This window comes from Molossus molossus, unplaced genomic scaffold (genome assembly GCF_014108415.1).
Source record: "Molossus molossus isolate mMolMol1 unplaced genomic scaffold, mMolMol1.p scaffold_m16_p_8, whole genome shotgun sequence".
Lineage (NCBI taxonomy): Eukaryota > Metazoa > Chordata > Mammalia > Chiroptera > Molossidae > Molossus > Molossus molossus.
The window spans coordinates 91,356,033-91,383,664 of NW_023425402.1; the positions used below are offsets into that span (position 1 = coordinate 91,356,033).

The window sequence follows — 27,632 nt, forward strand, 5'->3', positions numbered from 1 at the left end:
TGTCAACTCTCCTAAAAATCAATTGAAGACTTCAGGTTTTGCTCCTGTTAGGTTTGTGGATGTTCGTGTGTATAACTGTGCTTGTGGCTGCCCATGGTTGGGGATGTGAGGCAGAAGCTATTTGTTTGTGCATTTTCTTACTGTGGGCATTTCGGAGAATGGACAGAACATGAAGTGATGCTTTCGCTCTTGGTATAGAGATGATGAATTGAGGTTATGGCTGCTACCATGGTAGTTTTTATTCCCTTATTAGTTTTGAGAAATAATCACCAGAGTCACCTGGGACATACTCAATGTTTTCTAATGCACTGAGTGAATGTAAGTTTCCTGACATCAATTAGTGTGCAATCTGATTGTAATTATATTCACTATCTGCACCAACACATACATATGGGTTAAAAAAGTGTTGCACTCAGAATATATGTATATATTGTGTATTATTTGGTGAAGATATAGGGTAGTACTCTGATTAGATTGCACAAACTGACATTTAAATTAAGATTTTACCTTTTCTTGGCATGAGGAAGATCAGACTGGACTCTGCCACAGAGCTATCTAGCTGGCCTTTCCAGGCCCTGGGGCCTGACCCTACAGTAGGGGCCAACCAGCTTCAGCGGTGGAGCTGGTGCATGAAGCCCAAATTTGGCTTCAGGGATTTCCAGTTGGGCAAAATGAAGCCCAGATGGGGTAAGCTCAGCCTTAATCATGTATTCAGTCCAACTTGACAAAGTTGAGCACTTCAGGGATTCCTTTGATGGGTGGAAGTAGCACAATTTTCAATTCTGGAATAATACTGAGAGGACACGCTGTGGAGACCGTTTGCCTTGCTTTGCATTCTGTCCTGGATTATTCGCTTATTAACCATGTGACCTGGACAAGGTTACTACTCATCCTTTGCAGCTTCAGTTTCCACTGAACAAGTTTCATGTGATTGTTGTGAAAATTAAAATAGATAAATCATTTAAGTTCTCAGAACAGTCCCTAAAACAAGTTGAGCACTCATCAGAGGTGACCTATGATTATTATCATTGTTATGTTGTTATTTTTAATTTGGGAAAGTATAACTGGCAAGAGCAGCAGAGACACCAATAGGAAGAAGTATATGCCTGAGGCAGGTAGGCTTCAAGCAGGCTTTGAATGCTGGGATTTTCTGAGGGTCAAGGCAGACATTCAATGCTTTGCATCGAGTCAACATTAGGGAACAAAGGGAACAGATAAAATGGAAATGCCTGAGCATCCAGAGTGAACCTTGGGAATGCCAGAGGACAAACCCATGGTGCAGCATAGAAACTTAAGAGGTTGTGTTGGTCTGGGGGCCTGCCCAGTCCTGAGGGGTCTTGGGCTGGGCCACATCAAGAAGGACAGTACAATTTGAGCACACAGGACACCTACAGACCTGTAGGTCTCACCTCCAGATTGGCTTGAGAATTGGGACAGCATGAAGTTGGGAAGCCGAGCTACAGGGGTCTGAGGGAAAAGGCTAGAGAATCTGGCAGAAGAACTGAAAATGAAGTGCTAAAAATATTTTTTACAGCCCGACCGGTGTGGCTCAGTGTTGAGCATCATCGACCCATGCACCAAGAGGTCGCTGGTTTGATTCCTGGTCAGGGCACATGCCCAGGTTGTGGGCCAAATCCCCAGTGGGGGGCATGCAGGAGGCGGCCAATCAATGTTCTCTCTCATCGATGTTTCTATTTCTCCCTCTCTCTCTAAAATCATTAAAAATAAATTTTAAAAATGTATATTTTTTAAAAACACTAATCACTGTAAGCCCTCATGAGAAGAAGAATAAATAAGCAAAGACTGGAGTAGTTAACTGTAACTATGGTGGGACCAGAGCTGAATCTTAGATAGTGAACAAAATGTATGTGATGAATATGCAGAGGAAAAAGGGAAAGAAAACATGGTCAAAGGTCCCAAGTCTGGAATGAGAATGGTGTGTATTCATAAGTCTGTGGGGCTCTTGGTTGATTATCACAGAGTTGGGGTGGAAGGGTCCATAGGTAGGAAAGACTCGGTTAAGGATGATGTTATCAGTCTGGTACAGGAAAGTGGATTAGACAAGGAAGCTGAAGAGAGTGAGTAATGCTTCTAAGCAGAGAAATGACACATAACAGAATCAGGAATTACACATGATACAAAATACTGTGCAAGGAAAATTAGTTTGAGAGACAGCAAGAGAATGGAAAAATTATCTTCTGAACACCTACTAATGGCCAATGTGACATATATAATGTAATTTAAATATTACAATCTTGTGTTTAGTTGTTAATATAACAATTTTCCTGACAAGGAAACTGAGGCTTAGAAAGGTAAAGCAACATACCCAAGGTCGCTGGAAAGAGGCGGGGACAGCTTGCAGATCCTGGCGTGCTTGGTTCCAAAGCATGTTCTATTTTCCTGAACCAGGCCGTTGTCCATTGGAGTGTGAAAAAATGGGGAGGAAGCTAGAATAATCCAAGCAATTGGGATGCAAGTCCCAAGGAAAGGGTCGGCATGAGACAAGCAGTTTTTGCAGTAAAAGGTAGCGTTTCCTCCTGCTTCCTCCAAGCACGGTATCTGCCTTTCTGGTTGCCAATCTCATGCATCTTGTACTTAGCTATTCCTCTACGTGTCTTATCCTTATTATCCTTAGTTCTGCTGTGTGTTTTTGTATTTGGTCCAGGTGCTCTTTGCACAAAGTGTCTTACAACAAAGCATTATGTGGGCTGAATGTATCCTCTGTGTAAAACAAGCCAGGCAAGCTTTGGAAGTAGATCAACCTAGTTGCGTGACAAAATTACCATTTACCAACTCTGTGATTTTAGCCAATGAACATAATTTTTTTAGAATCTCAGTTTTCCCATCTATAAAAAGTATGAGAGTGTAAGATATTATGCATGAGATCGTGGGGAGGAAGGATGTCAAATATACTATGTCAGGCGTAGTGCCTGGGTCATATGAAGGAATCACAAATGTAGCTGTCTTCCCCTTTAAATGAACTGAACTATTAAACATTTCGAAGAGTATCTCATAGAAGAATGGAAGTACATGAAGGAAAAAATTATAACAAATAAGTCCATCAATAAAAATGCAAGTAAATAAGAAGAAGACTTTGATTAATGATCACTCTAAAAATCATGGTTAATGATGCTTTGTCCCAAAGCTATGTATATTACTCTTTAGGCATAGCCTCAGTTCATAACCTATACATTTATTAAATCTGAAATAGGCTAATGGATTGCACTCAAAAGCCAATAGACTGAATAAAATCACCTCTTAAGGAACATTTTCTATTTGTTATTGGCCCATTTGGTCTTCAAGGATAAAGGATACTACTTATTAACTAATTTATACAATAATGAGAATGAGAGATAATAGAATGGATGAGAGAATCAAGATGAAAAATTATTTCAATAGGCTTAAATAATGGATCCAAATGAACAAGATAAAAATTAAAAGGAATCAAAGCTGAGACCTGCATTTAGGTTCATGCTATTAATTTCATATGTAGGAGAGAAGATACATAGCTAGAACAGTATTCATATGAATATGAAATCTATCTTAGAATTTTAGTTGACCAAAACTAAATGAGCTTATAATGTGAAGGGACTGTGGAAAATAATTAGAGCAAGAGAGAAGGGCTAAAAGAGGAATTGGAAGCAGTAGGGGATTGTAAATGGTTTTGCATTATGTTTTTTCTACCAGTATTCATTTAATATCATTCAGTTGAGTCCCTATACCAAGTCAAGTGTCAAGTGTTTCATTTTAATATTTATCAATGTTCCCAAACTCTTTACGCTGATTGATGTGTTCTCTGTCTTCTGTTCCTGGGCCAAAATCCATTATCTCTCCACTAGCTGTGCTTTAGTTAATACTTCTCCCCAGCTACCCAATGAAAGCACTGAAATTTGGGCTATGAGATGCAGAGAGGATGTGTTGTGGTTGTTATGTGCACTGTTGTATGAGTGCAAATCCATTAAAGTGGAGGTGATGTCTAGGTCCCGAGCATGGAATCGTTTTTTTTTTGTTCCCAAATGGGATTCTTCAAATGTTCCAGTCAACTCTCAGCTTTGACATTTCCCTACTCATTCAGTTCCCTGGGATTCTGCAGCCCTTCGGGGACCCTCACGTGCTCAGCATTGTAGCCCCAGGGAGTGCAGCTCGAAGGTTTGTTGCTGCCGTGGTCACTGACTGTCCTAGGTAAACAGTGCTAAGCTCTACATATACAATTGTGATCACAACCACCACCTCTACCTATTTCAGTGCTCAACGTGAGTCACCACCTACCAACTAGCTTTTAACCCTACTCAGTGACATGCTGCCATCTAGAGTCTTGAGTTTGGCTGAGGAAGGCCTACTCGTTGGCTGAAGCTACCTATTCCCCTTGCCCCACCTCCTGGACCTGTGGCTTCTAAAGTGAAACACACACACAAACAAACAAAACCACATAAACCTGACTTCTGACTTTTGTCAACATTCAGTAAAGAAATACAGGGATTTTGTGAAGCTCATTGACTCCTCCCATCTCTTGGCTAACTTGTAGGCTGCCATACCCTGTGGTGAGGGGAAGAAAGTCTTAGTGTTGTACACCTTTCTTTCTCTACTGGTGAGAATATCTTAAATCTTTTAGAAGGCTGGTTGAGAAAGGGAATGTTGGCATAGAATTCATAGTAAAGTTTTCCTGTTGGATTTTTGTACATATGTGTAAGGGCGGGGGGGGGGGGGGTCCAAGTAGCACCAAATGCCATGGCTAGCACCAGTGCACCTGGCTCTGCAGGTTTGCTCCCAGCATCACAGTGCCTGCCGTACTCTTAGAATCATGCACTTTCATGGGGAAACAGGCAGGGTTGCGGGGGATCTCACCATTCTTGAAAATTATAGGATGACGTTCTTTTACATGGGAAACAGAAAAAACAGACAGTAGCTTCTAAGATAAAAGTATAAAATTCAAAGTATCTCAGTAATTAGATTCATTAAATGTAATTAGAGAGTTAGGAGACAATCTTCATGGATTAATCTGCCACAGTTGAGAGAATTGCAACTAGTCATAGCTTTTGAGTTAGGTAAATGTGATGTTAGATAAATGTAAAGTAATACTGTGAAATTTGTACTGTCACATAAAATATGAGAACTTATAGATTACTTGCTTTTTTCATAGCCTCCTTGGTTTTTGTTCTATACAAATAACTTAAATGGATTTAGACACTATGTTAGTAAGTATTTCTCACCCAATGCCTATGTATTTACATATATGTATTATTTGAATGGAATCTAAAATAAATTGGTGGTCTACCACCTTTATGCTAAGATGATTATTCTTTAGAAGAAATAAAATATTGTTTTTTGTACTCTGAAATTAAAAATACATTAAGTAATAAATTCTAATTGGTAGTCCAGTTCTTACTCAGACCTCTGCAGTGTTTGAGCTGAGACGGTAAGGTAGTATAACTCTCCAAATGTGCACTTGGCAAAGTGCCCTGACCAAATTCAGAAAACATGTACAACTCAGGGAAATGAACATGCAGAATTCTAGAAAACCGAATGCAATTACAATCATAAGTTCACATGGATAATATAATCTTGTTTTCAGAAACAATTCAGGCAGACAATTAAGTGAATTTATATGTGGGATTGAATGCAACCTAAATTTTTTTCTAGTGTTAAAGTTGTCTACATATTTTAAGATAGAAAACATTTCAAACAAGGAGGTACAAATACAGAAAATAACATTTTAGACACACACTACAACAATATATTGAGGTTTGAGACATTATGATATCCTATTATTTCCTTGCATTTTTATTTACCACTCTTGGGTATTCAGAAGCCGTTCTGGGAAAATACCTTTGTTGTAGTTAATTTTGATTAATGAATTAATAGATTGTTGATTGAGGACAAGAACACATCTCATCTTTGAGATGTCCATTCTGAATTACAAACCAATGTATTTCTTTCATAATTAGTGTATATTCTTTGCTGCTAGTTCCCAGAGCTTTACATTTTGAATAGTTTGGAGCACGATTTAATTAAAAAACATCTGGGCGATTGCAGTAGAAATGATACATAAAGTTTTCAGGACACACTCAAGAAAATAGGAGGGAAAAAGAGCAAGAGAGAGGAGAACGTAGCGGTTTGTTTTCTCTGGTGTATTAATGTGAGGGTCTTGGGGGAGGGCTGAGAAGAAGAATGCAGTTACATTAACCTTATGCGCTGGGAATTCGGCTGCATAGCCATTGAGAAAAAAATGCCTTGCAAATATTTTTCAAATGATTTAGAGTTGGCTAAATCCAATGCATGTTTTAACCATGCATTTTCCATTAAAATGTTTTAAAAACTTAGATTTAAAAAAAGAAAATGTAATCCATATGTTACTGATTCATTCACACTTATCATATTGTTTTTGTGAGCAAGTTGGTATCCAAAAACTTCTTTTTTTCCAACCAGGAAGTCACATTTTTACAGCACCAAAAAGGACCTTGAACCTGGAAAGTTTCAAATTTCATTTTAAACTCAGAACCCAAGGAACTTGAGTGGGTTCTAAACTTGGCAACGTGCCTTCACCCTAGTTAACATATTGATGGAGTTATATATTCACAAACATATGGGTTAAAAATGGAGCTGTTAATTCTGTTTTGATATTGATATTAGATATATTCATTTTGACTTTCTAGTTTGTTTGCCAGGAGGAAACAATTGGCCACTTGTATTATTATTTTAAAATTTTTATACATTGACCCATATCCTTAAATATACAATAAGTGTTATCAACTATGTAACAAAGCTGGTGTATGGAAAATGCATAATTTTCCCTAAGGGTTATTTGCTAATATGGAACACAGGCCTCTAAAATGTGATGAAAGGAAGGACTGTGGAACAATGGGTCATGATGGCTAATTTTATGGGGAACACATGCATACAATATAATTTAAAACACATGCCACAGCAGTTAGAGTAAAAGGCTCAGAGAATTAGAAAGGAATTCTGCTTCATAAAAAAAGAAAACAGTTCCCTCTTTTTCCCCGCGAAATTGCATTTCTCCTCTAGGAAAAAGATCCATTCACTAATGCTTTAACAATGACAAGGCCCACCCACAGGTCTCAAACTCTTCTCTCCAATCTCCTCCAGGTATGGCCCATCCACGGCGCCCCTCTGTTCAGAGAAGTGATGTGAAATGAAAGAAAAACTGTAATATGTTCTTGACATCTTTCAAATGCTCTATTTATTAACTGTTTTTCAAAATGGAAATATTGTGGGTAATTTATTTAAACCCTCTCTTGCACAATGTGTTATTTCTATTAACATACAAATTTTAAGGGAGAGGACGGGTCAGTCTGTCTATTCCTCTGTTTCTAGGCAGAAGCATTAGGCTTAAGGTGAAAATCTAAAGCAAGTCAGACTATTAAATGTGCTGTTCTGAAGAGCTTCAGTGGTGGCAAGACAATAAATTCCTAAGCAATTGGTTGCAATAATTTAATCTGAAATTTTTTATTTTAATTTTTTTTATCCTCACCTGAGCACTTTTTTTTTTTTTTGCATTTATCTTTAGATAGAGGCAGGAGGGAGAAAGGGAGGAAGAGAGAGAGAGAAACATCTATGTGAGAGGGACACACTGAGTGGCTGCCACCCACACGACCCCAACCAGGGCTGGGGACAAACTGCAACCAAGGTACATGCGCCTAGCGGGAATCGAACCTGGGACTCTGTTCCGTGGGCTGAGGCTCTAACCACTGAACAAAACCAGCCAGGGCAAAAAAACAATGTTTTTAAATTGATTTTAGAAAGAGAGAAAGGGAGAGGGAGAGAGAGACAGAAACATTGATGAGAAAGAACATTGATTGGCCACCTCCTGCATGCCCTGCACTGGGGATTGGGCACAACGTGGGCATATACCCTGACCGGGAATCGAACCGGCGACTTCTTGGTGCATGGGTTGACGTTTAACCACTGAGCCACACCGGCTGGGCATAATCTCAAATTCTTTATTCACACTTCTCCCTCCCCTCAAAAGAAAGTCAAGCAACAACAACAAAAATCTCTCTTACTGTGATTTAAGCTTATTTCCTCTTTATTTAATTCTTTATGAAGATGAAGAATAATTTGTTAATAACTTTATTATAACTCTTTATATCTCTGAATATAAATGTTGACCATCACAATCTAACACATTTAAATGTTTCTTATGTAATTCTTATACAAAATTTTGAGAAACTATAGTTTTATATAACTAAACTTAGACTCTTTCCTGTAGATAAACTATTCCAGTTCATTTCAGCTTTTACATTTTGTTATTTCTTTAAAAATTCAGTAATAATGTGTATAATGTGTGTTACATGCTAGCCTCCAAACTAGAATAGTTATTAAGAGTTTGACTGATATTTAAAATGCATAGCCACCACTATGGAAAACAGTATGGAGTTTCCTCAAAAAATTAAAAATACAATTTCCTTTTGACCCAGCAATCCCACTTCTAGGAATATATCCTGAGAATCCCAAAACACAGATTTGAAAGAATGTTTGCCCTCCAGCCAAGATCTGGAACCAGCCCAAGTGCCCATCAGTAGATGAATGAATAAAAAGTAGTGGTACATTTACACAATGGAATACTACGCGGCTATGAAAAAGAAGGAAATCTTACTTTTTGTGACAACATGGGTAGACCTGGACAGTATTATGTTAAGTGAATAAGCCAGTCGGAGAAAATCAAGTACCATATGATTTTTCACCTATATATGCAATTTAATGAACAAAATAAACAGACAAACAAAATAAAAACAGAGGCATGGATACAAGGAACAGACTGACAGCTGTCAGAGGGGAGGAGAAAGGGGAAGACTGGATGAAAGAAAGTGAAAGGATTAGCCAAAGAATAGATGCATGACCTATAGACCCAGAAACAGTGTGGTGTTGGCCAGAAAGAATGGGTGGGTGGGTGCCGGGGATGAGGGCTGGGTGAAGGTGGGCAAAGGGGAGGAAAATGGGAACATCTGTAATAGTGTCAACAATAAAAGTAAAGTTAAAAAAGAAATAAAATATATATTATGGTTAAGACAATGAGCTCTTCCTTTTGTTTTTTCCCATATAATTCCACTGGTAAGGTTAATACTTTTACCACCTGGTTAAGGTGGTATTTGCCAGGTTCTTGAGGTAGAATATCTACATATGTTATTTGAAATTCATCTGCACAGATTTGTCCACTGATTTATTTATTCCATCTTTTACTTATATCAGTATGGACTTGTGTTTATTTATTTTACAGTTGGGTTATAGACCAAACCTGACTTAATAATTTTGTAGCTTGAATTATTCTAGTTTTGGCCATTGGGAGCTCTTCCATCAGTCCAGTTTCTTTGATAGTCATTCTTTCTATTCCTCTTGATCTTCACCCTGCCTTTTCCCCAAATCTCATGGCAATCTTCCTTTGGTTGGGATTAATCAGATTGTGTCAATAAGTGCCTCTCCAGCTGGGCTGGTTTCTGGCTTTTGATTTACATCTACCGGGGCTACATTGTTAGTAGCTCTCTGACCAACATACCTCTGTGAGCCGTTCCCACTCCCGTGTCCTCATTACCATGTCTTCAAACGCAAAGTGGATTCCATGCCCACTTGCTCTTTCCAGTAATGTTCCTGATTCTCAGGGCTTCGGTTCTGATCAGGCCTTTTTCCTGGAGACATGAAAGACATTGACATTTTCTATTCTGTTGATCAACTTGGAAACTTTATGGAGCTACTGGTATTGTTTTAGGAATTTTTGTTAACAGAAAATTTGCAATAAGAAAGCAAAAACTACATATGAAAATAATAGGTAATTATAGTTAAAATGTCAGTGTATTTTTTTCAAATACATCACTTCTCTAGACATGATCAATTTTGTTGTAGACTTCTTTAATATATCAGCATACTTATTTTCTTGTATTCATGAAATATTTTAGGAAACATGGTTTTAGTCCTGACCAGTTTGGCTCAGTGGTTAGAGTGTCAGCCTGTGGACCACAAGGTCTGGGGTATGATTCCTTGTGAAGGGCATGTACCTGGGTTGCAGGTTTGATCCCCAGCCCTAGTTGGGGTTGTGCAAGAGGCAACCAATCAATGTGTCTCTCACGTTGATGTTTCTCTCTTTATTCCATTGATTTTCAGATAGAGTGGGAAGGAGAGAGGGAGAGAGGGAGAGAGGGAGAGAGAGAGAGAGAGAGAGAGAGAGAGAGATTGATGTGAGAGAGACACATCAATTGGTTGCCTCCCACACGACCCCAACCAGGGCTTGGGATCAAATTGCAACCGAGGTACGTGCCCTTGACTGGAATCGAACCTGCAATTCTTTGGTCTGTGGATCAACACTCTAACCACTGAGCAACACCAGCCAGGACTATCTACACTATTTTTATTGGTCCTTTTTATTTTGACAAACTGAGGGGCTTACTTTATATTTAGTGAAGTTCATCATCTTTTCCTTTTGTGAGTGCTTTGACTGGTTGGTTTCATGGTTAAAAAGTCCTTTTACAGGAGTTCTTTCCTTCACTGGAACACTTTTTCTTATCGTCACAGTTGATCACAGGACTTGGATTTGCGTACTTGTGCATGCCCAATATGCACTGCGAAGCCGATTGTTTGGGAAAATACTCATGCCTAACGACTATTGTTTCTGGTAAAAATCCAGAAACAATGCCATTGTATTTCCCTTTAGTTTTTAAAAATGGATAGGACTTCATTTAAGAATATTGCCCTGGCTGGTTTGGCTCAGCAGTTAGAGCGTCGGCCTGCGGTCCAGAGAGACCCGGGTTCGGTTCCCGCTAAGGGCATGTACCTTGGTTGCAGTTTGTCCCCGGCTCTGGTTGGGTCGTGTGGGTGGCAGCCACTCAATGTGTCCCTTTCACATCAATGTTTCTCTCTCTCTCTCCTTCTCTCTCTCTCTCTCCCTGCTACTCTATCTGAACAAAAAATGGAAAACTGTCCTCGGCTGAGGATAAAAAAAGAAAAGAATAAAATAGGGCCATTGAAAAGCCATGTTGACAGGGAAATTAACAGATAGAGGTGTGTCAGAATTTTGTTGCAGGGTATCCTTAGGCAATCAAATAACATATAAAACGGCATAGTATTTGCATATAACATACACACATTCTCCTGTGTACTTTAAATAATGTCTAAATTACTTAAAATACCTAAAGAACATAAATGCTATGTAAGTAGTTGTTATGCTGTATTGTTTAGGGAATAATGCCAAGACATAAAGGTCTGTTCATGTTTCGTGCAGACACAGCCATCATAGGCCTGACTATTTAGTACATGTCAGCAAAAACATAACTTATTTTTTGGAATATTTTTGACTCATTGCTGATTGCATCCATGGATGTGGAACCCACAGATATGAAGGGCCAACTGTAAATAATGCTCATACTTCTCTGAATTTTAATGTAATTAATTGAAATAATTTTTCTTAGGGTAACTTGGGAAGCCACAATTCTGAGGTGACCGCCTAGGCCCATCCCCTTCTGCCCTGCCTCCTGCCAGGTGTCCATGTACTGTCTCAGCCCCTCTCTTCAGAGTGGGAGAGACCTGTAAATGTCATAGCTGTCATTTTCATGATGATGTTACATTATATGGCCAATGTGAAGGCTTCCTAGTCAGTTTGAAAGTGGGCTTAAAACTTTCCTAAAATCAGATATTCCATTTCCTCTTGTCCTTGAAGAAACAAGCCATCGTGAGTTCTGATCTTCAAGGAAGTGAATTCTGCCAGCAATCACGTGCGCTCAGAAGAGGCCCCCGAGCCTCTGATGGGAATGCCGTCCCGATCAACACTTCCATGCAGCCTGGGAGATCCTGGGCGGACCCACTTAAGCTCCGACTCCCGATGGCTGGGAATTGGGAGATAAGTCACCAAGTTTGTGATAAGCTTATTGTGCAGTAATTGTGGAAATGAATACTCTAGGAAATATCCATCAAATATATTAGAAATTTTATAAACATTTCTATCCACAAATTTGACTTTTATTATTTCCTAAACAACGAATTATGATTTCTACTTAGCTGTGAAGATGTTCATGTGTTTATAAAAGTGAAAAACTAGAAACGTCTTAAATATGCAATAGAAATACAGGAGTTAAATACAGGGCTTTAGAGATAGAGATGGTGAATTTATGCATTTACTTATTACCTCTTCTTCCTCAGATACTACTAAGAATAAATTCTATCAAAGAAAACATAAAATGGGTATTATTGAAAAATAATTGCAACCCAATTTTGGAAAATAGAAGAATATAAAAGTATGTTAACAGACTTAACCAAGAAGGGCAAAAAGACTCAATGTACTAGCTAGGTTTTGAAGGGACCTGGCCTACTCAGTAACTGCTCTGGATGCTGAAAGTCAAGGGAGGTGTATCTTCAAAAGTTGAATCATAGATGCCATTCATATGGAGTCCTATAATATTTATATAAAATACACACACACACACACACACACACACACACATATAATAAATAGCTAAGACATCTAATGATTCAGATGTACCTTTCCTCAGATAGCTCCTGGAGAATGTGCTACAGCAAAATGAAGGAGTCAACTGAGAAAGAACAAATGGTAATATCTGGGAAGAGATGAGAAGCACCATCGGGATAGCAGCTCTGCAAGTGGCAAAAAGAGCAGTCAGTCCAGACAGAATCCCAAGAATGAAGGGCACCAGAAGCCAAACTTCTAGGGAGAAAGGGGTTTGTTAGAAAAGATGATATGATGGCCCAGCTGGTGTGGCTTCGTGTAGGTCGCTGGTTCGATTTCCAGTCAAGGAAAATGCCCAGGTTGTGGGCCAAATTCCCAGTGGGGGACATGCAGGAGGCAGCCAATCCATGTTCTCATCAATGTTTCTATTTCTCTCTCCCTCTCCCTACCTCTCTCTCTCAAATCAATAATAAAGAAAAAAAAATTAAAAATAAAGAAAAGATGATATGATGGATTATTTGAAATAAAGTACATATGTGTAGCAAATCATGTAAGTGAAAGAAATATACCATTTATTAGTTAGGGGATTTACTATATGAATTATGCTAAAGCCATAAAATGGACTATGATGTAGTCATTAAAATGAATGAGACAAATCTATATACTTTCCAAAAGATATTTTTGAATAAAAAAGCAAGGTAAGACACAGTATATATGGTATGATTCCATCACTGTTTTTTAAAAGATGGGTAAACAGACTTCTGTAATTAGGTCCTATATTACACAGACTAACAAAGGGTTTGTATTCATCTTGCAATGGTGAGAAGTGAGAGGGAGACTTCCTCCTTTTACCTGTAGACCTTATTTCACCATTTGGAATTTTTATTGTATACCAGTACTACCTATTCTAAACAACTTGAAGTTTTCACCAAGTATATGTATTATCCCTTCAAAATAAGGTAATAATAATAATGCTCGTTCTGTCTGGCTCTCAGTTCTACTTATTCTGCTCTAATTTTTCTTTCGTTCATAGAATTGATCATATCCTAACTTATTATACAATTTGTGTATGTATATTCTTGTTTATTCCTTATATTCTCCCGGCTAAAGTATAAATTCCAAGAGAACAGAGATTTATGACTATTTTGTTCTGCAACCAAAACACCTAGAGGAACATGCGGCTCACCGGGGGAATCTGCAAATATTTGTTCTGTGAATAAATTTTTAAATATCATCAGAAATGCACATATACAGACTTTCAACCTGGTCGAGTCATGGAGAAACCAAACTAGTTATAACTTGTGAACATTTTGTTGTTGTTGAAACACATGGTTTATCCCTACAGTGACTTTAGATAGAGACCTTAGAAAATGAAAAACAGTATTTGCAGTACTTATACACACATATGCAGTGATTGTGCTCCTGGAGGAAGTGCTGTGTAAGGATGGGATGGAAAAGAAGTGTGGATGCCTCTATTAGGTGTAAAGTTTAAAGAGGACATGCCTTTAATTAACTAAGTGCCTTAATTCTTTAGGAAAAGAAATGAAAAGTCCTCTTTAGGAAAAGAGGACTTTTTTTTTTTTTTTTTTGCATTTATCTTTAGATAGAGCAGGAAGGAGAGTGGGGGAAGAGCGAGAGAAACATCGATGTGAGAGAGACACATCGACTAGCTGCCACCCACATGACCCCAGAAAGAAGAATAACTGAGCAGAAAGTCATCACTTGGCACTTGACGCAGACATGAAAGTCACCTACAATAATGAGCTCGATCAATGAGTGGCAGAAATAAACATGAACAAATTAATAAACAAGCAGCAAATTAATAAACACATGGTACAATTTCATATTAAAAGGATATAATGAAAACTATATAATAATATGGAATATGCTCTATAAATTATAAGTAAAAAGCACATCACAAAATAGAATTCTTTGTCATTCAAGTTTTTTATTAATTCAACGTTTGTAAATATAGCCATGTATAGAAAAATAAGAAGTTATTATACCCACTAAAATAATAGCAGTAGTTATATTCAGGCAATATCATCCTTTATTTTTATTCTTACCCAAGGACTTTTTTTATTTTTTTGCATTTATCTTCAGATAGAGCAGGAAGAAGAGCAGGGGAAGAGAGAGAGAGAGAAACATCGATGTGAGAGAGACACATCGAGTGGCTGCCACCCACATGACCCCAACCAGGGCCGGGGACAAACTGCAACTGAGGTTTGTGCCCTTAGCGGGAACTGAACCTGGGACTTTCGGGTCCTCAGGCCAACCGCTCAAACTGCTGAGCCAAACTGCCTAGGGCAACATACTTTTAATTTTCTTCATGTTATAGTGTTTTAAAGATTAGAAAACGATTGTAAAAATGGATGCATCTTTTCCTATAACATGGGTATGATGAATGTTTAAGTATCTTTTAAAAATAGATTAGACTACCTATTTTAGTAACCATCTTTCAGTTTTTTTCTTTTATTTTTAAATATATCAATACAAAACATATTTAAAAGCCCATGTTTGTTTTTGTTGTTGTTGTTTGTTTGTTTTTTATTTTCACTTGAGACATTTTTGCATTTATCTTCAGATAGAGCGGGAGGAAGAGAGGGAGGAAGAGAGAGAGAGAGAAACATCGATGTAAGAGAGACACATAGAGTGGTCGCCACCCACACAACCCTAACCGGGGCCGGGGACAAAGCGCAACTGAAGCATGTGCCCTTAGTGGGAACTGAACCTAGGACTCTCTGGTCCACGGGCCAATGCTCTAACCTCTGAGTAAAACCAGCCAGGGCAAGCCTATGTTTTTTTTTTTTTTTTTTTTTTTTTTTTTTATGGAATGGTGCTAGAATGCCAAGGAATTCTTTTATTTAAAGGGAATTTTAATCTGGCCAAGGAAACAAGACATGTGAAATAACCACTAAAAATACTAGATATTAGCTGTATGAGACCATGAAATCGTGTAGACATACCCGATTTCAGAGGAGGGAAAAACAACTGTTTCTTAGAGAAGTCTAGTCACCTTGAAGAGGGAGTACAAATTTGTTACAGGAAATGAAGAGAACCTTTCAAGTAGGAAGACTGCTGAGAGCAAAGGAACAGAGTAAGAAAGTTAGGGTACACTTTCACTCCGAGATCACAGACTTGGATGATAACAGTAGAATAGTTTCCAACTTTCAAGAGGTTTTGCAGATATTGACAGACAGAAGTAGATATATAATTGATAGACAGAGGCAGGCTGAAGGGATGTGGAGTGTAGACTCTGGAGGTAGACAGATAGGTTTTCAAATCCTAGCTTCGCCACCACATGATGTGACCTAGCAAGGCGACTTTTAAGGCATTAATGCCTAAAGTGAGGGTTAAAGGAGACAGCTTGGGGAACTCACTCAACATCGTACCTGGCACACAGTCGTTGCTGAATAGAGAAGTCGATGCCCTGCTTCTGCCCACCCATGCCATCCTCACAACATCTGCGAGGAGTAACAGGAAGAATAGTTAGCCTCATTTTGTAGGTAGGAAAACTGAGTCTCAAAGATGTGAATGCATTTACAATGATTAAACCTAACAAGTAGTGGACTCAGATCATCAGACTTTTGGCTCAGTGACAATGACTTTCCATGATGACTAGAACTGGACGCACAGAAAGAGAATTGTGATGTGAGATGTTTTGCAGTTGAGCTCAGTTATTTGGTCCTCATGAGGCTTCATTAGATGCTATTTCATTTGATGGATTCACTCCAATCCAGTCTGCTCCTCAAGTGTGAAGGCTCATAAAACATGATTTTCAGGGCACACAGAGTACATCATCCTTTCAGAAATAAACTCACATTAATTAATTTCACAAGAAAAATTTCTTGAGAGGAAGGCTCTTCCTTATATATCTTGGTAAACCTAGTGCCTAGCATAGGACCTGGAAGAAAACAAAGTGTCAGTGTGTTTTATTTGCTCTTAAGACCATATGGTAATTTGCTAATTTATTATAGAAATATAAAAGTCTTGTATATCACACTCTCTGAAGACAGAAAACAAACAAACAAACAAACATGTGAGACGAAATAAAATTCATAATGACACTCTAAACATGCCTTTCAGAGCAGGAACAATGAGCCATTCAGGTATTTATTGGTTTCTGGCCTGACACACTCATCCCCATAAGAGAGGTGCCTGGAATTCCTGTTAGTGCATGACCCCACACACCTTCTTATTCATAAGAATGATTCTTCAGCCCTGGCCTGTTTGGCTCAGGGGTTAGAGAGACCCGGGTTTGGTTCCTGCTAAGGGCATCTACCTCAGTTTCAGTTTGTCCCTGGCCCTGGTTGGGTCCTGCGGGTGGCAGCCACTCGATGTGTCCCTTTCACGTTGATGTCTCTCTCTCTCTCTCTCTTCCTCTTTCTCCCTCCCACTCTATCTGAACAAAAAATGAAAAAATGTCCTCAGATGAGGATTAAAAAAAAAGAAAGATTCTTCATGTCTCTGATCATAGCCATTTTGCATTGATTTTCTAGTTTAACATTCAATGGCGCTTTGCTTCCAATATCTGTGGGTTTATTTTGTTATCTGCCCTCAATCTGATGAAGTGGTTTCAACATTTTCACCTCTAAAAAACAAACAGTGGGTGACATTCACTCACTGGTGTCTTGGTTATAGCTTCCCCTACTCTCCCACTCAGAGAAGATTATCAGAATGTAGCTGAGACTGACATTTCAGGATAACCTTGACTCTTCTCTAACTTACAAACAAAAGTAAATCATTTGCAAACTTTGAACTATTAATAGTAACACGTTACTTGCAACAGAGCTGCAACAGATTGTGACACACCACTGGATCTTGACCTCTGTGTCTGGTGGAGAAAATAAGTGGTTGTTTTGATCCCTTGAATTTCTAATATTTAAGAAGATAGCAACACACATTGTGCATACATGGTTTTAATTGGACTTATCTGACATAGAAATCAAATTCTGTATCATAAGGAAGACTTCTTTCCTTGAACTTTTAAAGAAAGGGAAAACTGCATCAACGTTACCGGTGGAGGATTTTTTCCTATGTCTAAAAAAAGAAGCGGAGAGAAAAATAAATGATTATTTTAAAAGATCATGAGTCTAAGTTATATTTTAAAACAATAAGGAAGAAAAGGTAGGAAAAAAGAAAGAAGAAGAAGATAAACAAACTCTATATTCCTAGGCACTTCAGGCTTACAGGAGACTAAATATAATCCCACACCTCTCCTTTTTTCCATTAAGTAAGGAACTTCTAATTCCAGCAGAGGTCTGAGCTATGCTGATTTAACTCTGAGCAGCACTTGTATTTTCTCATCCTCTTCTTGTATTTGTGGGTCAAAAGAGAAGTCATTAGGGACTTGTATTTCCTGTCTCATCTTTTCCTTCCTCCTGTCTTCAAACTTTGTGGGAAATCAACTTTATATAACACCGAAGAAAGCCAAGTGTACTAACTTCTGAAAAGTCCTCCGCAATTCTTACTTATCTATTTCCAACTAGACTTCTGTCCCAGGGCAAAGACCAGAATGAATCTTAGTATGGAAGAGAATCCACACTCTATGCAATATTTTATAATCTCCCTACTTTGAATACAGGCTATATTATTTTAATTTTCTTATCTATTTATAACTATTTCTTTGAAAACTGCCTGTTGCTCTCTGCTTTCCCCACCCCATTGATAATTCCTTGGGGAAGAAATTTAAGTAAGTTTATTTACCAAACATAGTCACTCTAGGTATTTGCACCTGCAGCCTCTGCAGTTTCATTTTTCTTTCTGAAATGTAAAATCTTCCATTTTTGTTTTGTTTTTTATTCAACTGCTTGACATGACATCGGCTAATGAAGCCATGCAGGTCTCTGGTGTACAGTCTATACCGTATCATTGCACTCCGCGTCATGCGCCCAGCACCCAACGGCGCCGCCCTTTCGCCACCACTGTTCCCTTTGCCCTTCCCCTCTGGCCACCCCCTGCTGCTGTCTGTGTCTGTTTTTTATTTCTGCTAAATCCCTTTCCCTTTTTCTCCCAGCCCCTAACCCCCCATCACCTCTGACAGCTGTTAGCCTGTTTTTTGTATCTATGAGTCTGTTTCTATTTTGTTTGTTAGGTTATTTTGTTGTTGTTCATTAGATTCCACATATAGATGAAATCATATGGTACTTGTCTTTCTCTGACTGGCTTATTTCACTCAGGATAATAGTCTCCAGGGCCATCCATGCTGTCTCAAAAGGTAAGATTTTCTTTTCTTTTTTTTTTTTTTTTTTACGGCTGAGTAGTATTCCATAGTGTAAATGTATCACTGATTTTTTTGATCCACTCATCTACGAGTGGGCACCTGGGCTGCTTCCAGATCTTGGCTATTGTAAATAACACTGCAGTGGACATGGGGTGCTTATAGTCTTTCAAATTAATGTCTTGGGTGTCTTTGGATATAGTCCCAAAAGCAGAATCACTGGATCACAAACCAGTTTTATTTTTAATTTTTTGAGGAAAGTCCATACTGTTTTCCACAATGGTCGCACCAGTCTACATTCCCACCAATAGTACATGAAGATTCCCTTTTCTCCACATCTTCACCAACACTTTTCATTTGTAGATTTGTTGATGATACCCATTCTAACAGGTGAGAGGTAATATCTCATTGTAGTTTTAATTTGCATTTCTCTGATGATTAGTGACATTGAACATCTTTTCATATGTCTGTATGGCCATCTGTATGTCCACTTTGGAGAAGTGTCTATTCAGGTCCTTTTCCCATTTTTTTGTTTGTTTGTTTGTTGTTGTTGTTAATCCTCACCAGAGGATGTTCTTCCACTGACTTCCAGATAGAGTAGAAGGGAGGGTGGGTGGGAGAGAGAGAGAGAAGCATCGATGTGAAGGAGACACATTGATTGGTTGCGTCCCTCATGACCCTGATGGATTGAACCTGCAACCCAGGCAGATGACGTTGACTTGGAATTGAACCTGAGACCCCTTGGTCCAAGGGCCGATGCTCTAACTGCTAAGCCTAACTGGCCAGCACCCTTTGTCCATTTTTAATTGGATCGTTTGTCTTTTTGGTGTTGAATTGTTTGAGTTCTTTAAAAATTTTGTAAATTAACCCCTTATCTGATATATCATTATCAAGTATGTTCTCTCATTCAGTGTGTTGTCTTTTCATTTAGTTGATGGTTTCCTTCATTGTGTAAAAGCTTTTTAGTTTGATATAGTCCTATTTGTTTAATTTTTCTTTTGTTTCCCTTGCCTGAGGAGATATATCAGAAAAAATATTGCTATGAGAAATGTCCTCTATTTTACTGCTTATGTTTTCTTCTAGGTTTTTTATGGTTTTGTGACTTACATTTAAGTCTTTCATCCATTTTGAATTTATTGTTGTGTATATTGTAAGGAGGTATTCTACTTTCATTTTTTTGCATGCATCTGTCCAATTTAAAATCTTTCATTTTGAGTAAAGAATCATCTTCAGCCAAGAATGCAGACATTAAAATGGCTTTTCATCCCAAGCATGAAGTGTAAGGCTTCTGCCCATTAAGCAGTTCAGATCCTTGGCCTTTCTTCCTCCTCAAGGCTGATTCCTTTGGTGCAGCGTCCGGGCAGATGTGGTCGAGGAGCGGCATTTCCTCACGGCTGTTCCAGCAGATAATGAAATAAAAAATATAACTATCGGATTTTCTGGGACAAATACTAAAGAATAAGAATGAATATTCCATTATGTAAGACCAAGAAAATGTTTCTGAATGTTACAATGAAAAAGGTAATAATAGATATCGAGAAGACTGAGGGTTTTGATGACATTTTTGTATTCTTTATACTTCCTATTATCTTTTTTAATAGATAAGTGACTCCTGAGAGAAAAAGGACAGAAAAGTAAGGAAATAGAAAAATAAGGAAAGGCATAAAGATCCACAATGCAGAGTGAAAAGACCTACATCTTTAGGTTCATAGGGACAATGGTTTTCCATACACAAAGCCCATCAAGGTGCTCAGTGAATAAAAGGGGGCATGTATTCCTTAAGAAGCAGAAAAGAAGGGTGGGGTCCTGAGACTACAGCTTTCTTTTAAGGCAGTTGTAGTTTCAGATGACTTTTTCCTCCTCTATTTCTAAAGATATTAGAAACATATGATCTTAGATTTCCAAGCAACCACAGACACTGTTCTGGTGAACCAGTTCAGCGCTTCTCCCCGGGGCTTCCCTGACGGAGACCTCCCCAGGACCCTGAGTTAGCCTCAGGGTAGTTCTAATGAACTTGACAGATTTGTAGGCAGCATCTGAGGAGACCAAATTTAAAATGACACTAACCCTAACCTACACACAACTTATTCTAACACGACAGCAACTTTACAAGAAAGGTGGGGACTTTGAGGCCAGCCAGTTTCATCTCTGATGCTCATCCTAGTCAACCTCATGCATTAACAAAAATAAAATATTCTGGCTACTGGTCGTGGTTTACTCAGTTTTCTTTATCCTGCTGTGGGCCTGCTTCCTTTTGACTCTCCATGTAATTGATTCTAAACATTTTTCTCCTCTACCATCGTAACCCCCCATTTTCTTTCTCAATAAAACAATCAGTTCTTCACTGGTACTCTCTTCTTACTTGTTCTTATTAAAACCTTGCCCTCCCTCAAGGACATGGTTCTATCACAGCTGCTTTAAGGGAAAACTACTCCTTCTCCCATACTTCATGCCTTTGTTTCTGTAAGTGGCAGAATATGTTGAGTCTGGGTCCTCTAGACTCAACATATTCATGACATCAGTGAAGATGACCCAGTAGTAATACAATAAGAAGTAGTAGAGGGTGTTACGTATAGGAAAGAACATGTCTCATGTAAATATGGCACCTGTCTTGGTGCTAAAGAATGTTCTGCCATTCAGGCCTATAAGCAAACTTGTTGCCAGATCTTCTAGTTTTTAAAAAGAAGCCAGGAATTCAGGTTTTTATTGGTGACATTTCTCTATTTTAAATATTGACAACACATTTAAAGTGTATAAACACTATGGAATAATAAAACTTCATGTCCTGTGGACTGCAAAATTGAAAGCTTTATTCTACTACTTCTCTATCAACTCCTAATATATTCCTATTTTAACTAGACACAAAACCCCTCCTCTATTGATGTATGAAATGTGGTTTTCTTAATCTCAACAACTTCAATCTTGACCTGTGCAATGACCATCTAAACTCTACCTGCAGATTCTCTCATCGTAGAATTTAGCTTTATTCTGTATGCCATTTCCTTGCATGTATAGCTGAAATTGAATTTTTTTTTCTGTAAAAGGCCTAGAGTAAATATTTTAGATTTTTGGACCCAGTGGTATGTCACAACAACCCAATTGTGCAATTGTAGCATCAAAATAGACTTGGATGATATACAAATAGAGATTTTTCAGAAAAAAATGTCAGCAGAGTAAATGGAAGCTACACAGACCAACTCCCAGGACAAAACTGGAATTACAACTAAAATAAAGACAAATAATCAGAAAAAAACAATTGATAGTCAACTGGAGAGAACCCGTATAACCAGGGACAGAGAGAGGACGCCAAATCGAGCCTGATAGGATCTGCGGAGGTGCATGAGGTTAGGCTGGGAGCCCACGGACAGCAGTGGAGCACTGTAATAGTGCTGTGCACTTCCCACTGAGAAAGTGGGGGATTAAAAAGCACCCATCTTCTATAGCCACTCATCTTGGGCTCTGGCAGAGGGAGGGTGGACTGCACAGGAACTGTGTGGAGAGGGTCTGGGCTCCTGACTCAGGAGAAAGTGGAGGGAGGACATCGGAAGTGTTGTGCTGAATCATTCCTTCATAGGACAGTAGCCATATTACTCAAAGAGCCACTTCCCAGAGCCCCGGGGAGAAGCAACAGCCACTCCTTCAGGAATTCAGCACTACCAGGCCAGGCCAGAGAAATGCAAATTGAGGCTCATTAATATCTAGAGTTTGATAGCAATCAAGTGCCCCACCCGCTGGAAATCCTTTTACACCCGAGGGATTTTTCATTCAGCTGAAAGCTACAAATCAAGGCTTATCAAGTAACTGAGACTAATGGCCTCCTGGCAAAAAGCTAGAGTATTTCTTGGCTTACAAATCTACCCAGAAAAGTAAGAACTGACAGTGCTGTTTAACGTGGTCCTTCCACACTCATCCAAACCCAGTAGAGGAATCCACAACCAGCAAAACACCAACACCCACAGGGAAAATTTGGCAGGCTCCAAAAACCACTGAGACAGCCAAAATGCTGAAACAAAGAAACAAATCCCAAATGAAAGAACAAGAGAATTCTATAGAAGAAGAAATAAAATCAAATGGATTTAAGCAAGATAAAGGAGGGAGAGTTCAGAGTAATAACCATGAAGAAGCTCAAAAGCATGAGTAAAGATATAGAAACATTGAAAATAAACCAATTGGAAATGAAGAATGACATAGCAGAAATAAAGAACACATTGAAAAAAATAACCAGCAGAGTAGAGGAAGCCAAGGTCTGGATCAGTGAATTAGAAGACAGGGTAGAAAAAAATCACCCAATCAAGGAACCAAAAAGGAAAACAATTAAAAAAGAAGGTGGCCCAAGAGAACTGTGGGACAATATGAATGTAACAACATTCACATCATAGGAGATCCAGAAGAAGAAAAAAATGAGCAAGGGTTAGAGAATATAACTGAAGAAATAGTGACAGAAAACTTCCTAGTTTGATGAAGAAAAAAGACATACAAGTTCAAGAAGTGCAAAGTAAGAAGAACCCAAACAGGCCCACTCCAAGACAAATCATAATTAAAATGCCCAAAATTAAAGACAAAAAGAGAATCCTAAAGGCAGCAAGAGATAAGCAATAGGTTACCTACAAAGGAACACCCATAAAGCTGTCAGCTGACTTCTCAGTGGGAACATTACAGGCCAGAAGGAAATGGCATGAAGTAATCAAGATAATGGAAAACACGGATCTGAATCAAAGACTACTCTATCCAGCAAGGCTATCATTCAAAAGAAAAGGTCAAAAAAGGGCTTCCCAGACAAAAAAAATGCTAAGGGAATATATTAGCACCAAACCAGCACTCTAAGAAATGTTAAAAGAACTGCTGTAATAAGCAGAAATAGGAAGAGAAACATAACCATAATAAACAAAAATGGCAATAAATAAGAACATATCAATAATAATCTTAAATGTAAATGGATTAAATGATCCAATCAAAAGATACAGAGTAGCAAAATGGATAAGAAAGTATGACTCATATATATGTTTACAAGAGACCCACCTCACAACAAAAAAACTCACATAGGTTGAAAGTGAAGGGATGGAAAAAATTTTTCAAGCAAACAGAAAGGAAAAAAAAAAGCTGAGGTAGCAATATCATATCTGATAAAACAGACTTCAAAATGAAGGCCATAACCAGTGACAAAGGAGGCCACTACATAATATTGAAAGGATCTATCCAACAGGAGGATACAACCTTGGTAAACATATATGTACCCAACATAGGATCACCAAAATACATTTATAAACTTCTGGAGGACCTCAAAGGAGAAATCAATAGCAATACAATCACATCAGTGGACTTCAACACCCCACTGACATCATTAGATAGATCCTCTAGACAAAAAATTAACAAGGAAACAGAGACTCTAAATGATGCATTAGATCAAATGGATTTAATAGATATCTGCAGAAAATTATACTCCAAAACTGTAGAATTCACATTCTTCTCTTGTACACAGGGGACATTCTCAAAAATAGACCACATGTTAGGACATAAACTAAGTCTCTACAAATTCAAGAAGATTGAAATCATATCAAGCATCTTCTCAGATTGCAATGACATGAAACTAGAAATCAATTATAGCATAAACATTCAAACAAATGGAGGCTACAGAACATGTTATTACACAACAAATGGGTTACCAAGGAGATCAAGGAATAAAATATAAACTTCCTGTAAACCAATGAAAATGAACACACAACAACACAAAATCTATGGGACTCAGTGAAAGCTGTCCTGAGAGGGTAGCACTAAAGGCCTACCTCAAGAAACAGGAAAAATTTCTAACCCTACAACTTAAATAACTAGAAAGTAAACAAAAAGAAAAACCCAGAGCAAGTAGAAGGAAAGAAATAGTGATGGTCAGAGCAGAAATAAATGACATAGAAACTAAAAAAAAAAAAAAAAAAAAAAAAAAATTCAAAAGATCAATTAAACAAAGAGCTGGTTCTTGAAAATATAAACAAGATTGTTGGACCCGTAGCCAGAATCACCAAGAAACAGAAATGGAGGACCCAAATAAACAAAATCAGAAACAAAAGAGAAGTAACAACTGACATCACAGAAATACAAAAGATCATTAAAAAATACTATGAACAATTATACACCAACAAATTGGACAATCTAGGTGAAATGGACAAATTTATCGAAACCTGCAGTCTCCCAAAACTGAACCGGGAAGACATAGAAAACTTGAACAGACCAATAACAACTAAGGAAATTGAAGATGTAATCAAGAAACTCCCAACAGAGTTCTCAGAGCTTCTTCCAATCGTGAGACTTCCCTTCCCTCTCATTCTCCGACTCTCCTCACAGCATGGCCCCCAAACTCCAGTCTTCCCTGCCAGCTCACAGAAACTGTGGCTGCCTCCTGCCCCCAAGCCAGAGAAAAAGTCAACCCCTCAGGAATTGCCAAAGGGAGAAAAAGAACAGCAAGAAGCAATTGAACATATTGATGAAGTACGGAATGAAATAGACAGACTTAATGAACAAACCAGTGAGGACATTTTGAAAGTAGAACAGAAATATAACAAACTCTGCCAACCATTTTTTCAGAAGAGGTCAGAATTGATGGCCAAAATTCCAACTTTTGGGGTAACAACATTTGTCAACCATCCACAAGTGTCTGCACTGCTTGGGGAAGAAGATGAAGAGGCACTGCATTATTTGACAAGAGTTGAAGTGACAGAATTTGAAGATATTACATCAGGTTACAGAATACATTTTTATTTTGATGAAAATCCTTACTTTGAAAATAAAGTTCTCTCCAAAGAATTTCATCTGAATGAGGGTGGTGATCCATCTTCAAAGTCCACTAAAGTCAATTGGAAATCTGGAAAGGATTTGACAAAACGTTCAAATCAAACACAGAATAAAGCCAGCAGGTAGAGACAGCATGAGGAACCAGAGAGCTTCTTTGCCTGGTTTACTGACCATTCTGATGCAGGTGCAGATGAATTAGGAGAAGTCATCAAAGATAACATTTGGCCAAATCCATTGCAGTACTACTTGGTTCCTGACATGGATGATGAAGAAGGAGAAGGAGAGGAAGATGGTGATGATGAAGAGGAGGAAGGGTTGGAAGATATTGATGAAGAAGGTGATGAGGATGAAGGTGAAGATGATGAAGATGATGATGAGGGGGAGGAAGGGGAGGAAGATGAAGGAGAGATGACTAATGAAACACTAATGGATTCTAAACTTTTTAAATGTTCTCCAGTCCCTGGGAGCAAGTTGCAGTCTTTCCCCCCCATTGCTCAGTCACCCTGTTTTTGAGGTCTTTTTTCTCTCCTTTACACCATGGTTCTTACCGTATTTGGGGGGATGTACTTTGAGCAGAATACAGTGGGAAAAGAATTTCTGTCCCTTTCTGTTTCAAAATCATTTTTATCCATTCTTGTCTCAAGAAACTTTATAGAATCAACACCACTGTGCTCTATGGGGAAAAACCTTCTGCTCCCTTAGCTCTGCTGGAAGCTGGAGGGTGCTGGGCCCTGTGTAGCAGTGCATAGAATTATAGCCCTTTTCCTCATTTCTCTGTATATTGGGCTCAGAGATTACACTGTGTCTCTATGTGAATATGGACAGTTAGCATTTACCAACATGTATCTGTCTACTTTCTCTTGTTTAAAAAAAGAAAAGAAAAAAAAAAAACTTAAAGGGGAGGTTATGGAAGGTCAGCAGAGGGTAGGTTTGAGATGTTTGGGTGGGCTAAGTGGGCATTTTGACAACATGGCTTCTCCTTTGGCATGTTTAATTATGAAACAGACTTCCTTGCAGTTTAAGATGACACTTTTAAAATTCTCTCCTAAAGATGACTTGAGCCCTGCCACTCGATGGGAGAATCAGCAGAACCTGTAGGATCTTATTCAGAATTGACATTTCTCTATTTTTAAATTTTCTTTTTTATTTCACTAGAAAGAAAAGATGATGCTCAGTTTTAAACGTTAAAAGTGTACAAGTTGCTTTGTTACAATAAAACTAAATGTGTACAAAAAAATAAAAAGAAAAAAAAAGAAACTCCCAGCAAACAAAAGCCCAGTCCCAGAAGGCTTCACGGGGGAGTTTTACTGAACATTCAAAGAAGATCTAACACACATTCTCCTCAAACTATTCCAAAAAATCCAACAAAAAGGAACACTTTCAAACTAATTTTATGAGACCAGCATAATTCTAATTCCAAAACCAGATAAAGATACTACAAATAAGAAAACTACAGGCCAATATCCCTGTTGAACATAGATGCCCAAATCCTGAAAATTTGATCCAGGTATACATTAAAAAATTATTCACCATGACCAAGTGGAAATCATCCCAGGGATGCAAAGCTGGTACAATATTCACAAATCAATAAGTGTTATACCCCACATAAACAAACTCAAAAATAATGATTTAATCATATCAATAGTTACTGAAAAAGCATTCGCCAAAATTCAACACCCATTTCTGATAAAAATGCTCAGCAATGTGGGAACAGAAGAACCATATCTTGACATAATAAAGGCTGTATATGAAAAACCTATAGCCAACATCATACTCAGTGGGCAAAAACTAAAAGCATTCTCTTTAAAAACAGGAACAAGACAGGGATGCCCACTTTTGCCACTCTTATTTAACATAGTAGTGGAAGTCTTAGCCACAGCAATTAGACATGAAGAAAAAATAAAAGGGATCCAAATTAGAAAGAAGGTCATAAAACTGATTGTCATGGAAAACCCTAAGGACTCCATCAGAAATCTACTAAAGCTAATAAATAAATTTGGCAAAGTAGCAGGATACAAAATAAATATCAAGAAATTGATGGCATTCTTATACACCAATATTGAACTCACAGAAAGAGAAACTAAAAAACAATCCCATTTACCATTGCAGAAAAAAACTGATACCTAGAAATAAACTTAACCAAAGGACCTATTCTCAGAAAACTACAGGACATTGAAAAAAGAAATAGAGGAAGATATAAAAAAGTGGAAGCATATACCT

General features: G+C 38.2%; 1 pseudogene; it reads left to right on the top strand.

Annotated features, from left to right (window-relative positions):
• Positions 1–24,966: 24,966 nt before the first annotated feature.
• LOC118620772 lies at positions 24,967–25,925 on the top strand (annotated as a pseudogene).
• The last annotated feature ends 1,707 nt before the right edge of the window (positions 25,926–27,632 follow it).